This window comes from Heterodontus francisci, chromosome 7, assembly GCF_036365525.1.
Source record: "Heterodontus francisci isolate sHetFra1 chromosome 7, sHetFra1.hap1, whole genome shotgun sequence".
In the NCBI taxonomy this organism is placed as follows: Eukaryota; Metazoa; Chordata; class Chondrichthyes; order Heterodontiformes; family Heterodontidae; genus Heterodontus; species Heterodontus francisci.
The window spans coordinates 30,353,806-30,368,835 of NC_090377.1; positions in this window are offsets into that span (position 1 = coordinate 30,353,806).

A 15,030-nucleotide genomic window follows, 5' to 3' on the forward strand; every position below is an offset into this window, starting at 1 on the left:
ATAGAGAGCAGGTGATGCTCATTACAGTTGTGCATCTAAAGCCTGGGTTTTTGCCAGTGGGACTTGCCTCTACATAGTTAGTTCAGAAGGGAATGATATTTGGACTGAACTATGAATCAACAATAAAACAGTTGTGGATCAGAAACTATTATCGGCTTCCTCATTTTGGTAAATGGACATCTGCATGTGTTACATGGTAGCAGAGTATTAACTTCGATCTCTTCAGGTGGGAATATAAAGAAAAAGCATAGTTTCTTTAACCAAAGCAAGGCTTTCTGGGTGAAATGGCTGTGTCACGCTCCAGGCTCTCAAGCTATGATTACCCACTGGGCTTTTCGGAATTGGAACCATATGAATAATGGAAGAATAAATTGGAAATGTGAACTCTGGTCACTTCCCTAACCAAGAGGAAGCAAGGTATTGCGTTGGCTTTGTCTTTACCGGGAACAAGTAAGATTAGCAATAAAGTATTTTCAGAACTGGACATTACTGATTTGGATACTGAAGAGGATTGCCAATTCTAATACAATTTATGGACAAGATTTACAAAAGAGATTTGTTGGAAGCCGATGATGCATGGTCAACTCTGGATAAATTTACCAAGATGGACCATCAGTCCATGGAAGAATGTCATGGAATTTGGTAGGCTATATAACTAAACTTTGATAACCAAACTTTGAAAACAAACTGCATTATTTTAAAACAGTACAAATATTATCTCCCTATAAAATGGGTGGCGCAGTAGTTAGCACCGCAACCTCACAGCTCCAGCAACCCGGGTTCAATTCTGGGTGCTGCCTGTGTGGAGTTTGCAAGTTCTCCCTGTGTCTGTGTGGGTTTTCGCTGGGTGCTCCAGTTTCCTCCCACAGCCAAAGACTTGCAGGTTGATAGGTAAATTGGCCATTAATAATTGCCCCTAGTATAGGTAGGTGGTACGGGAACAAAGGGACAGGTGGGGATGTGGTAGGGATATGGGATCAGTGTAGGATTAGTATAAATGGGTGGTCGATGGTCGGGGCAGACTCGGTGGGCCGAAGGACCTGTTTCAGTGCTGTATCTCTAAATAACAGACTAAAATAATTCAATCTAGAAATTCTTGAGTCTGTGCTTGTGTTCAAATTTTAGATTGTGCACAAATCTCTCATACGGATAGACTTTTGATTTTGACAGGGGTTCACTTGCATGGTAAAGCAAATAACTGTTACTCTAAAGAAATTTTGGGGAAAACAGTCGTTTCCAGCTACCTTCATGTCACGAATTGGAAGTTCTGTGGTGATAGAGAATGGAGGACTCCATGATTACTGACTCTGAAAATCGATGGGGGCCTAGTCGCAGGCGCTTGTTCAAAGAGAGTTGTTGAAAGACCTTTTTGAGGTGGGTCACACTTTTGAGAAATTTATGGATCAAAGCAGAAGGCAAGATTGGGATGATAGCTGAAGGCGAATGAATCCTAGAGATGCGCAGGGAGTGGTTAATATGTGTTTTCAGTGCGAGTCTAAGTATCACTATGCAAGCAATTGTCCTGGAACCAGGAATCGAGTATTTGAAGTAACTCATGAGACTGATGGTTCTGATGATGAATATGTTAATAATGAACGACGTGACAATATATTGGTGACTGAAAACCTGAGTCAGTCCATGAGCATTTTGGTTGCCGATTCATTCAATTGTGTGATAATAGTGGCTGTACCTCAACAGTGTATGGAGTCGATTGGCTGAACTGTTACTTGGAATCCTTTGACAAGGCAGATGGAAGTAAAGTTAGAGAATATGAAAACGGTACTTGATCTAGGTTTGGAGATGATACATTAACATCTTTTAAAGAGAGTGGGCCTCCCGTGTGAAATAGCAGGAATGCATCATTTCATCAGCAGTGATGTGGTTCAGAGTGACATACTGCTGTTGCTGAGTAAATCTTCAATGAAAAAAGCCAAGGTGAGATTGGACATGGAGAATGACAAAGCATTTGTCTTCAGTAAAGCAGTGTTAATAGAGAGTAGGTGATGCTCATTATAATTTTGCATTTAAAGGCTGGGTTTTTGCTCAGTGGGGGGGGTTGCCTCTGGACAGAGTTAGTCCAGAAGGGAAGAGTGGGAACTAATATTTGGACTGAACTATGAATTGACCGTAAAACAGTTGTGGATCAGAGACTGTCGGCTTCCTCGTTTTGGTGAATGGATATCTGCATGTGTAACACGGGATTTGTTTGGCTTTCGGTGCATTCATTTTTCTCATACATTTCTCTGATCATTAGTAACTTTTAAGTTCTTCACTGTTAGCCGCTTGTTTACCCTCTATTTCTGGTATGTAATTTGTGTCTTCTACTATGAAGACAGAACAAATGATTTGTCCAACCTCTGTGCCATTTCCTGCTTTCCTATGATTTCTCCTGTCTCTGCCTCTAAGGAATCGATGTTTACTTTAGCTACTCTCCTTTTTATATACTTATAAAAGCTCTTTTTATATTTGATTTACTCTGATATGCTATTTTTCCTATTGGTCAACTTTTTGGTTCCTCTTTTCTGGTTTCTAAAATGCTCCCAATCCTCAGGCTACTATTCTTTGCAATATTATAAGCCTCTTTTCTTTTAATCTAATACTAACCTTGACTTCCTTTGGAAGCCATAGATGGATCTTTCTCACCTGAGTTTGTTTTTTAATGGAAAGTATTTTTGTTGAACATTTGAATAATTTCTTTAAATGTTTCCCTCTGTTCATTTGCTCCCATATTTATTCTATTTACCCAATTCACTTTAGTCTGCTCTCTCCTCATACCTATGTAATTGGCTTTGTTTAAGTTCACGATTTTTGTTTTGGATTAGAGTATGTTGTTCTCAAACTTACTATGGAATTCAATTATATTATCAGTTATTTTTCCTCAGAGGATCTTTTACTCAGGGATTACTAGTTAACACTGCCTCATTGCACAATACTAGATCTAAAATAGCTTTATTCTTTGGTTCCACAATGCAAAGTTCCAGCAAACTGCCGCAAAAGCATTCTACAAATTCACCTTCCAGACGACTTTGGCCAATTTGGTTTGTCCAGTCTATATGAAGATTAAAGTCCTCCATGATTATTACTTTGCCTTTGTTACAAGCTCCAATTATTTCTTAATGTTCTGTCCAACAGTATAATAGCTACTATTTGGGAGTAGTTTATAGACCTCCTGTGTTTTCTGGCCCTTGTTATTCCTAATCTATACCCACACTAATTCTAGTCAGCAATTTAAGGGGTTAGTTGGTAAGAGACAAAAGAAGCCGGGGGTAACCTTTGCTGTTCAGGATGATCCACAAGTAGTTAAGTGGTTTTGGCATAGGGGAGTAACACCAAATAGCACTTGATCTGCTCCAGCCAGATCTGGTGATAGTCATTGTAATTAACATTGCAACTTGTCAGATTAACTTTATTGGGGACTTTTCTTTAAAGTTCTGATTTTAATTTGCAGGCATCAAAATGCCCCGACTGAAAGACAGCTGTGTTGATATGCCTCTTATGGGTATAAATTATTGCAGCATGAAGGCAGGCAAGAGATTTTTGGGGTAATTTCAATAAGTGAAATGTCTAACTGCTGGAATCGCTGCCACTTAAAAAAAAACTTGCCTGAATGTGGAGCTGGGAGGTGCACAAGTGCAGTGCTGAAGACGATTGTTTGGCCCCTCCCTCTATTGTTTGCTGCCTCCTTTAAAATCGGGGATGCTTAAAACACCAGAATTAAGAGTGCAGATATCTCCAGGTTGTGGGACAGGAGAAGATTAGAGTGGCAAGGCCATGGAGGGATTTGAAAAGGAGGTTGAGAATTTTAAAATCGAAGCATTGCTTGACTGGGAGTCAGTGCAGGCCAGTGAGCACAGGCGTGTTGGGTTAACGGGATGGTGTGAGTAAGAACATAGATATCAATATTTTAGATGACCTCCAGTTTATGGAGGGCAGAATGTGGGAGATTAGCTGGGAGTGTGTTAGAATAGGCAAGTCGAGAGGTAACAAAGGCATGGATGATGGTTTCAGCAGCAGCTGAGCTGAGGCAAGGGGGGACTCAGATGGTATTATGGAGGTAGGAATAGGCAGCCTTATGATGGTGCAGGCATGTGGTCAGAAGTTCAACTGTGGCTCCAATGACACCAAGGTGGTCTGGTTCATCCTCAAATAGTTGTCAGGGAGAAGGATGGAGTCAGCAGCTGGAGAATGGATTTTGTAGCAGGAGCCAAAAACTTCAGTTTTCCCAGTATTTAATTGAAGGAAATTTCTGCATATTCAGTACTGGATGTCAGACAAGGATACATTTGCCTTGGAGGTAGTGCAGCGTAGATTTAATAATGCCTCGAATCCAAGGAGAGACTACACAAATTGGGGTTGTATTCTTTTGGAATGTAAAAAGTTGGTGATTTGTTTAACGTTTTCAAGATGTTATTGGGAACAGCTAGGGTAAATAGAGAAACTGTTTCTGCTGTTTAGGGAGTGTAGGACTGGGGGGCATAGTCTAAAAATTAGAGCTAGATCATTTCAGGAGTGAAATTGGAGTCACTTTTACTCACAAAGGGTGGTAGAGGGCTGGAGCTCTCTTCTGTAATGGCATTTGATGCTGGATCAATTGTAAATTTTAAACCTGAGGTAATAGATTTTTGTTAGCCAAAGATATTAAGGGTGAAGGTTGATGAACAGAATGCAGTGCATGTTGTTTATATGGATTTTAAGAAAGCATTTGACAAAGTGCCACATAAAGGGCTCGTTGACAAAATTGAGGCTCATTGAATAGGAGGGCCAGTATCCAAATGGATAAAAACTTGGCTTAAGTGACCTCCCTTACCCCCCCACCCCCCCCACCCCCACCCACCATCCTCCCCGGCACCGGATTGAGAGGCTGGCGGCTGCTGATCTCTGCTTGTTCCAGGTCCCGTTTACCGGGTGGTGGCACCCCTCCACCGCCTTTGTTCGGCGGAGAGTTTCATCTGTTGACTTTTTTTTATTAAAATAAAACCACCCAGTTTGTATAAATTTCAGACTGGAGGATGGTAGACATTGTTGTTCCCCAAGGTTCTGTGCTCAGGCCACTGCTTATATACTTGGATGTTGAAATGCAGAGTAAAATTTCAAAATTTGCCCATGAAACCAAATTTGGAGGTATGGCAAACAGTGATGATGATTCCAACTGACTGCAACAGGTCATTGATAGGCTAGTAGAATGGGCAAACAGGTGGCAGATGGAATTTAATACAGAGAAGTGTAAGGTGATGCATTTTGGCAGAAGGGATAGGGTGAGGCAATATTGAATAAATGGCACAGTTCTAAAAAGTGTGCAGCGACAAAGGGACCTGGGGGTTCATGTGCATAGATCTTTGAAGATGGCAGGACATATCGAGAGAGGCTAGTTAGCAAAGCATATGGCATCTTGGGGTTTGTAAATGGAGGTATTGAGTACAAAAGCAGGGCGATTATGCTGAACCTTTATGAAGCTCTGGTCAGGCCCAACTAGAGTACTGCATCTTGTTTTGGTCACTGCACTTTAGGAAGGATGTGAGGGCCCTTGAGAGGGTGCAGAGGGGATTTACCAGAATGGTTCCAGGGATGAGGAATTTTAGCTATAGGGTTATGTTGGAGAAGCTGGGGCTGTCGTCTTTGGAGCCAGTGAGATTGAGGGAAGTTCTGATAGGTGTGCAAAATTATGATGGGCTTTGATAAGGTAGACAAAAAAAAAAACTGCTGGTACAGGACTAGGACACAAATTTCAGGTTTTGGGCAAGAGATGCGGGGGGGATGTGAGGAACTTTTTTATGCGGCGAATGGTCATGACCTGGAACTTGCTGCCTCTGAGGGTGATGTAAGCAGAGGCAATGAATGACTTCACAAGGAAATTGAAAGGCACTTGAGGGCAATAAACTTGCAGGGCTATGGGGATAAAGCAGGGAAATGGGACTGACTGGATTGCTCTTGAGTGCCAGCATGGACTTGATGGGACGAATGGCTGCGTTCTGTGCTGTTACGATTCTGACTGAGTTAGCTCACTGATCGGCCATTATCTCACTGAACGGTGGAATAAGCTGGAGGGGTTAAATGACCTCCTCCTGTTCCTAATTTAATTAAATTAATTAATTTTTAATTGAGGATAGTCAGCATGGATTTGTTAAAGGAAGGTTATGTGTTACTAACTCATTTGAGTTTTTTGAGGAAGTAACAAGGAAGATTGATGAGGTAAGTGCAGTGGATATGGTCTATATGGAGTTTAGTAAGGCTTTTGATAAGGTCCCACATGGCAAACTTGTCATAAAAATGAATGCCCATGAGATACAGGGGAATGTGGCAGGATGGATCCAAAATTGGCTCAGTGGCAGGAAACAAAGGGTAGTAGTCAATGGATGTTTTTGCGAATGGAAAGCAGTTTCCAGTGGCATTCCACAGGACTCAGCGCTGGGTCCTTGTTGTTTATGGTATATATTAATGATTTGGACTTAAATGTGGGAGGCATGATTGGGAAATTTGCAGATGACACAAAAATTGGCCGTGTAGTTGATAGTGAAGAGGATAGCCGTAGACTCCAGAATGATATCAATGGTTTGGTTGAGTGGGTGGAAAAGTGGCAAATGGAATTCAATCCAGAAAAGTGTGAGGTAATGCATTTGGGGAGGGCAAACTTAAGCAAGCACAATAAACGGAAGGATATTGAGAGGGATAGAAGAAGTGAGAGACCTTGGAGTGCATGTCCACAGGTCCCTGAAGATGGCAGGACAGGTAGATAGAGTGGTGAAGAAGGCATATGGAATGATTTCCTTTATTTGCTGGGGTATAGAATACAAAAGCAGGCCTGTAATGCCACAGCTGGAGTATTGCGTACAGTTCTGGTCACTACATTACAGAAAGGACATAATTGCGCTGGAGAGAATACAGAGGAGACTTACAAGAATGTTGCCAGAGCTTGAAAGTAGCAGCCATGAGGAAAGATTGAATAGGCTAGGTTTTCCTTAGAACAGAGGAGGCTGAGGGGTGACTTAATTGAGATGTACAAAATTTATGAGGGGCCTAGATAGAGTAGACGGGAAGGACCTGTTTCCCCTAGTGGAGAGGTCAGTTACCAGGGGACACAGATTTAAAGTTATTGGTAGAAGGGTTAGAGGTGACATGAGGAAAAATATTTTCAGCCTGAGGGTGGTGGGTGTCTGAAATTCACTACCAGGAATGGTGGTGGAGGCAGAAACCCTCAACTCATTTAAAAGGTACCACAACATGCACCTGAAGTGCTATAACCTGCAAGGCTACGGACCAGGTGCTGGAAGGTGGGATTAGATTGGGTGGCTAGATTTATTTTGGCCGGCGCAGACACAACAGGCTGAATGGCCTCCTTCTGTGCCGTAACTTTTCTTTGGTTCTAATTTAGAGACAGTGGAGGAGTTCCACAGTGGTGAGGTAGAGCTGTATGTTATCAGCATACGTGTGGAAACTGACGCTGCATTTCGGCATATGCTCCGAAGGGAAGCACGTGGATGAGAAATAGGGAAGGACTGAGGATTGATCCATGGGGGACACCAGATATATCTGTGTGGGAGCGGGCAGAGAAGCCATTTCACGTTATTCTCTGGCCACGATGAGAAGAATAGAGCCAGGTGAGTACACTCCCACAGAGCTGGACAACAGCATAAAGGCAAAATACTGCAGATGCTGGAAATCTGAAATAAAAACAAGAGACGCTGGAAATACTCAGCAGGTCTGGAAGCATCTGTTAGCAGAGTTAACGTTTCAGGTCAGTGACCCTTCATCAGAACTGGAAAATATGAGAAATGTAACCGGTTTTAAGCAAATAAAGTGGGGGTGGGGCAAGAGAGATAACCAAAGAGAATTGGTTGATAGGACAAGGTCACAGCGAATAACTTCCCAGAAGGTCATGGAGAAAAAGCAAATGGTATGTTAATGGTGTGGTGAAAGACAAAGCGTTAGTACAGAGAGGCTGTTAATTGACAGAAAAATGAACAGCCTGGCTCCAAGCACAAACATGAAAAAAAAACAGTGGGTAGGTACATTAGAAACAAACTAAAATAAAATAAACAAATAATGAAAAAAATAACTAAATATAAAAGTAAAATGGGGGGCCCATCATGCTCTGAAATTATTGAATTCTATGTTCAGTCTGATAAATGAGATGCTGTTCTTCGAGCTTGCGTTGATGTTCACTGGAACACTGCAACAATCCCAGGACACAGATATGGGCATGAGAGCAAGGGGTGTGTTGAAATAGCCAGCAAACTGGAAGCTCGGGGTCATGCTTTCAGACTGAGCGGAGGTGTTCTGCAAAGTGGTCACCCAATCTGCGGTTGGTCTCCCCAATGTAGAGGAGGCCACATTGTAAGCAGCGAATGCAGTATATTACATTGAAAGAAGTACAAGTAAATCGCTGCTTCACCTGAAAGGAGTGTTTGGGGCCTGGGATAGTGAGGAGAGAGGAGAAAAATGGACAGGTATTACACCTCCTGCAATTCAAAGGTGCCGTGGGAAGGGGGTGAAATGGTGGGGGTAATGGAGGAGTGTACCAAAGTGTCGCAGAGGGAACGATCCCTTGGAATGCTGACAATGGAGGGGAAGATGAGTTTGGTAGTGGCATCACGCTGGACGTGGCAGAGTATGATCCTTTGGATGTGGAGGCTGGTGGACCAGCATGACTGGCCCCCCCCCCCCCCCCCCCCCACTTTTTATTTTTATTTTATTTTATTTTAGTTTGTTTCTATTGTGCCTACCCACTTTTTTTTTTCATGTTTGTGCTTGGGGCCAGGCTGTTCATTTTTCTGTCAATTAACACCCTCTCTGCACTAACTCTTTGTCTTTCAGCACACCATTAACATGCCGTTTGCCTTTGCTCCATGACCTTCTGGTCAGTTATTCTCTGTGACCTTGTCCTATCAACACCTTTTCTTTGGTTATCTCTTGCCCCACCCCTGCTTTATTTGCTTACAATCTGTTCTGCTTCTCATATTTGCAAGTTCTGATGAAGGGTCACTGACCTGAAACGTTAACTCTGCTTCTCTCTTCACAGATGCTGCCAGACCTGCTGAGTATTTCCAGCATTTCTTGTTTTCATAACATATAAAGGCACTGGGAGATGATTGGTGTGATAAATTGTCAAAGGCTGCAGGCAAGTCGAGAAAGAGGAGAAGGGATCGTTTACCTTTGACACAGTCACATTGGATGTCATTTGTGACTGATTTAGTGCCACTTGAGTACTATGGTGGGCAGAAACATAATTGGAGGGATTCAAACATGGATTTCTAAAATCGGCACGGATTTGGGAGGTGACAACACGTTTAAGGACTTTGGAGAGGAAAGAGACTGTAGATGGGGCAACAGTTTGCAAGGATGGAGAGGTTGTGTTTTTTTTTGAAGGGAAGAGTGATGACTACAGATTTGAAGGAGGGACGACTGTTTTTTCTCTCTATCGATACTCAACAAAAGGAAGGGAAGTTGGGTGATCAATTTAGTGGGAATAGGATTGAAGGAGCAGGAGGTAGGTCTCCGGGACAAGATGTGTTCGGAAGTGACATGAGCGAGATGGAGAAACTAGAGAACAATGCCAGTTTGGGGCCAGGGCTGGGAGAGCTCAAAAGTTTGGCCTGATGGTCTATGGGAAGGGAGAGAAGTGACAGAGGCAGCTGATTGGTTGATTATAACTTGGTGACAAGGAAATCCATGAGCTCCTTTATACTTGGAGGTGAGAGTTAAGAATCATAGAATGGTTACAGCATAGAAGGAGGGTATTCAGCCCATTATGTCCATGCCGGCTCTCTGCAAGAGCAACTCAGCTGGCTCCACTCCAACAACAACAACAACTTGTATTTGCGTAGCACCTTTAACATAATAAAATGTCCCAAGGCGCTTCACAAAAGCATTTTAAAACAAAGTATGACACCGAGCCACAAAAAGAGATAGTAGGTCAGACCATCAAAAGCTTGGTTAAAGAGGCAGGTTTTAAAGAGTGTCTTAAAGTAGGAAAACAAGATGGAGAGGCATAGGGAGGGAATTCCAGAGCTTAGCACCTAGGCAGCTGAAGGCATAGCCACCGATGATGGAGTGATTAAAATCAGGGATGCTCAAGAGGTCAGAATTAAAGGAGCACAGATAATTTGGAGGGTTGTGGGGCTGGAGGAGATTAGGGATGGGGAGGAACGAGGCCATGCGGTATTTGAAAACAAGGATGAGAATTTTAAATTCAAGACGTCGTTTGACCAGGAGCCTGTGTAGGTCAGCGAGTGCAAGGGGAATGGGAACTTGGTGCAATTTAACACAGGCGGAAGAGTTTTGGATGACCTCAGGTTTTCGGAGAGTAGAATGTGGGAGACCAGCCAGGAGTGCATTGGAGTAGTCAAATCTAGAGGTAACAAAGACCTGAATGAGGGTTTCAGCAGCAGGTGAGATCAGGCGATGTTAGAGGTGGAAATAGGCGGTCTTCGTGATGGCACAGATATGAGGTCAAAAGCTCAACTCTAGGTCAGATGTTGACACCGAGGTTGTGAACAGACTGGCTTAATCTCATACTGTTGCTAGGGAGAGGAATGGAGTCTGTAGCAAGGGAACGGAGTTGAAGTTGGACCAAAAGCAATGGCTTCAATCTTGCCAATATTTAATTAGAGGAAACTTCTGCTCATCCAGTACTGGATGTCAGATAAGCAGTCTGATAATTTAACAACACTGGTGGAGTCGAGAGAAGTGGTGTTGAGATAGAGCTGACCATCTGCATACATGTTATGATCAAGTGAGAAGGGGTTGAAGGGCTTCCCTGTTTTCCCCCTCCTGTTTGACCACAACAGGTTTAATTATTTCTTAAAGTGGATGTACTGGCTAATTCAGTAGGTGTTTGGTTCTTGCTATGATTATAACAAGAACCAATTGGACAGATTTTCTTGAGTTAACAAAGAGGTTAACTTTATTGTACCTAAACCAAACTATTGAAAATAATTATCGTGCCAACTTTCTCACACACACAAATAGGTTACAGAATGGGGAAAGGTAGATTGGTTGGTTGAGTTAGAGTCCATAGATAAAAAGGTATACAGTCTGGAGTTTGGCGATTTGGCTGGCTTCTAGCTGAATTCGGTGGTCCTGAGGATTTTAGTTTGAAGAGGTAGATGAGTGATTCGGTGGGTCTCTTGGAGATAGCAATGCGGATGATTTCCGTCAATAGGGTTTCTGATTGTAGCCAGAGTATGCAAATGTGGTCAGTAGGCAAGATTTGAAAGCTATCAAGCTGGAATGGAGAGAGACCCCCACTTAGGGGTCTGCACATGTCAGAGTCTGAAAACTTCTCTCTCCCTTGTAGAAAGATACAAGCTTAAAACCATAGATGGGGGGGGCGGAGCTTGTCACATGACAGTCACTCTGATTCAAAACATAGCAGTATTTCTCTCTTGCTAAAAAGAACAAGCAGTTCCCTTAAACTTCCTGGGTCTTAAATTTTGCTGGGAAATGCAGCCATTGTGTCTCCTCCTCGCCACAGTCCTTTGCAATGTAGGATGCAGTGTTGCAAATTAGGTGACCATCCTAAGCTGCCAGCAAAGTCATCTTCCTTTTTAAATGTCCGTTTTAAATTTCTTCCAAAAAAAATATAAATTCAGATCTCCAATCAGTGGATTAAAGAAAATTATTCAACAAAGCACTTTGCTTGTGGATGATATTGAGGGGCAGCATGTAGATGAGAAATAGGAGTGGGCCAAGAATAGATCCTTGGGGCACACCAGAGGTAACAGTGCTGGAGCAGGAAGAGAAGGCTATGATTTAAGTAAATCAGGATGGAACCAGATGCGAGTAGTCTCACCCAGCTGCATGACCGTGAAGAGGTGTTGGAGGAGGATGGTGTGGTCAACCATGTCAAAGACTTCAGACTGGTTGAGAAGGACCCTCACAGTCACATATCGCCATGAAAGTAGTTTCTCTCTCAACTCTATCTAGATCCCTTTTGATTTTAAGCACCTCTATCAAATCTCCTCTCATCTCCCCTCCAAGGAGAACAGCCCCAGCTTCTCCAATCTATCCACATAACTGAAGTGGAGCCATTCTCGTTACTACTTTTTCTGTACCCTCTTAAAAGCCTGCCCATCCTTCCTAAAGTGTGGCACTCGGAACTGGGCACAATACTCCAGTTGTGACCAACGAGACAGAGGTGAGGGTTTTAAGAAGCCAGTTTGCAGTAGAGGGAAGAAGCCAGGTTGGGTGGGGGGGGGTCATTTATCTCTGTATTCCAGGATTTTTTAATTCGTTCTTGGGATGTGTGTCGTTGGCAAGGCCAGCACTTATTGCCCTCCTGGGACCACTCCCTCCCTGTATACCACTGCTACCACCTTTGGTGGATCTGTCATGCTGGTGGGACAGGGCATATCCAGGAGTGGTGATGTAGGTCTCTGAGACATTGGATGTGAGGTATGATTCAGTGAGTATGACTATTGCTTGACTAGTCTGTGGGACAGTGCTCCCAATTTTGGCACAAGTCCATAGATGGTTGTGAGGTGGACTTTGCAGGATCGACTGCACAGGGAGTGCCTTTATCATTTCCAGTGCCTAGGTCGATGTCGGGTCATCTGTCTGATTTTATTCTTTTGATTTTTCTGTAGCAGTTTGACACAACACTGGCTTGCTAGGGCAGTTCACTGTCAACCACATTGCTGTGGGTCTGGTGCCAGATGTAGGCCAGACCAGGTACAGATGGCAGATTTCCTCCCCTGAAAGACTATTGTGAACCATAGATGTCATCTCTTGGCCAACCATAAAGCCCCTAATCAAAAGGAATTTGGGCAGTCTTAATTTGACTTCTAATTGAAGAAAGTCCAAACCACAAAGCTGATTGATACTGCTGAGTAATATCACATTCAGACACTTTGACAGAAGGAGCTCAAGGACTAGTAGAGCGCAGGTGCTTCAAAGCATGTTGCAGACACATACATCTTGAGTGCTTGCCCGGAAGGTACTGAGTGTCCTGGTGTTAGGGTGGTAGAGATTTTGCTCCAGCAGTCTCTTCAATTTTTAGTCTCCATCTATAATATTAAACATAATTTGTGGTTTCATATTGAAGCAGACCTTCAGTCTGTAAAACCCACTTATTCACTTGGTGCATTTCCAGTATTGCTAATCCAATTTGTTGACAGGAACCTGTGTAATTCTTAGTTGAAACACATTAAGGTTTACTTTACCATCATGCCAGTAATCTGTTCCAGTTACCATCCTTTTTTAGTAAAAGAAGTTCTTCCTGCATTTCCTATGACCTTTTTTGTTCCCCAAACAGGATTTTCACAATGCTTTCATTACTCGTCTCTGCAGCTCTTTGTAGAGTCTGGAAACTATATCCTATCCTGCACATTGTCCCACATACCCATCAGTCCTGCATTTGACAACTTTCATGACTCCCTGCTGTCAAGCATATTGATTTTTAAAATCTATTTCGTCATCTTCAATCCATGACCTCACTCCATTGTACCTCTGATCTTCACCAGCCTTATGTCCCTTCTCTAACTATGGTCACCTGTTCATCCTCCCTCTGCCACTCGAGGCAGACCACTGACACTGAGCTAAGACTGACACCCAATTCTGTGTTTTCAGGGCATCAGGTGTAAGCTTGGCTCAGTGGTAGTGCTCTCGCCTCAGGTCATGGGTTCAAGTCCCACTCCAGAGACTTCAACGTATAGTCTAGGCTGACACTTTAGCACTGAACTGAGAGGACTGAATTGTTGAAGGTGCCATCTTTTGAATGAATTGCTAAATCAGGACTAAAACAGAATATTAGATAATTTAACTCAAAGCTGATTGTGGGACATTCTGGAGCACAAAATGGTTTCTGCATTTTCATACATTACAACAGTACACTTCAAAACTACTTCACAAAGTGAAGCACTTTAGGACATCTAGAGGAGGTGAAAGGTTCCAGATAAAGCTTATACACCCACAGTATGCTCAATAGTGCCCAAACTTTTTTGACTTTGTTAAAACTCATAATTTCAATCTGTGATCAGTTTTCGTAAAGTCAAAGAGTACATAATTTTACATGGCCAGCTTTGATCATCATACATACAGAGGTTAGGAGAAATTTCCCTGTGCAGAGATTTTTGACTATGCAATAGTTCATCGCAGGGAGTAGCTGAGGAACTGAGTGGAAAAGTTTAATAATAGAGGTGACCATCACCTGTCTGTTAACTGGTCTACTGCTTTGTGAATTAGGATATTGCAAAATGTCTAACAAAGTTTCCCCATTCGAGGCCTTGTCTGAATAAGCAAGCAGAAGAATTCTAGAGTATATCAGTTTCACTAAACATGCTGTTCAGTTACTTCACAATACAAGGCTAAGCAATTCTTCCTTTACATCACAATCCAGAAGTTTGATGATCATCATTAATGTGACTAGCATTTTATACCACATTTATTAATTAAATTTAAATTGCTCCAGCTGCAGTGGTGGGATTTGAACTGATTGTTTCAAGAGCATTAGTCTGGGCCTCTATCTAGTGACATTGCCACTATGCTACTGCCCCCTATTCTGATTCTGGAATCGTGGACAGTTTTGGAAGACAGGAGCAGGACCTGATGGTGCTATATGTGCACTCCTAGCTACACCCTGCCACCTCAAATAACCTGTTTATTCCTACTGTTTTCTGTCTGGTTACCAATCTGCAATTCATGCTAAAGTATTGCCCCCAATTCCATGAGCCCTAATTTTGTGTATGGATTCTTATCAAATGCCTTTTTGAAAATCCAAATATACTACATCCACTGGTTTCCTCCCCACTCCCCCACCTGCCCGACCCCCTGCTTAGCTACTCTGCTAGTTACACCCTCAAAAAAAAAAATTCTAATCTGTCAAACTATTTTCCTTTCATTAAAATGATGTTGACTCTGTCTAATCATATTGCTCTTTTCCAAGTACCCTATTACTATGTCCTTAATATATTCCACCATTTTCCCTACTACTGATTTCAGACTAACTGACCTATAGTTCCCTGTTTTCTCTTTTTTTTTGAAGAGTGGGGTAATATCTGCTATTTTCCAGTCTATGGGACTGTTCTAGAAGCTAGG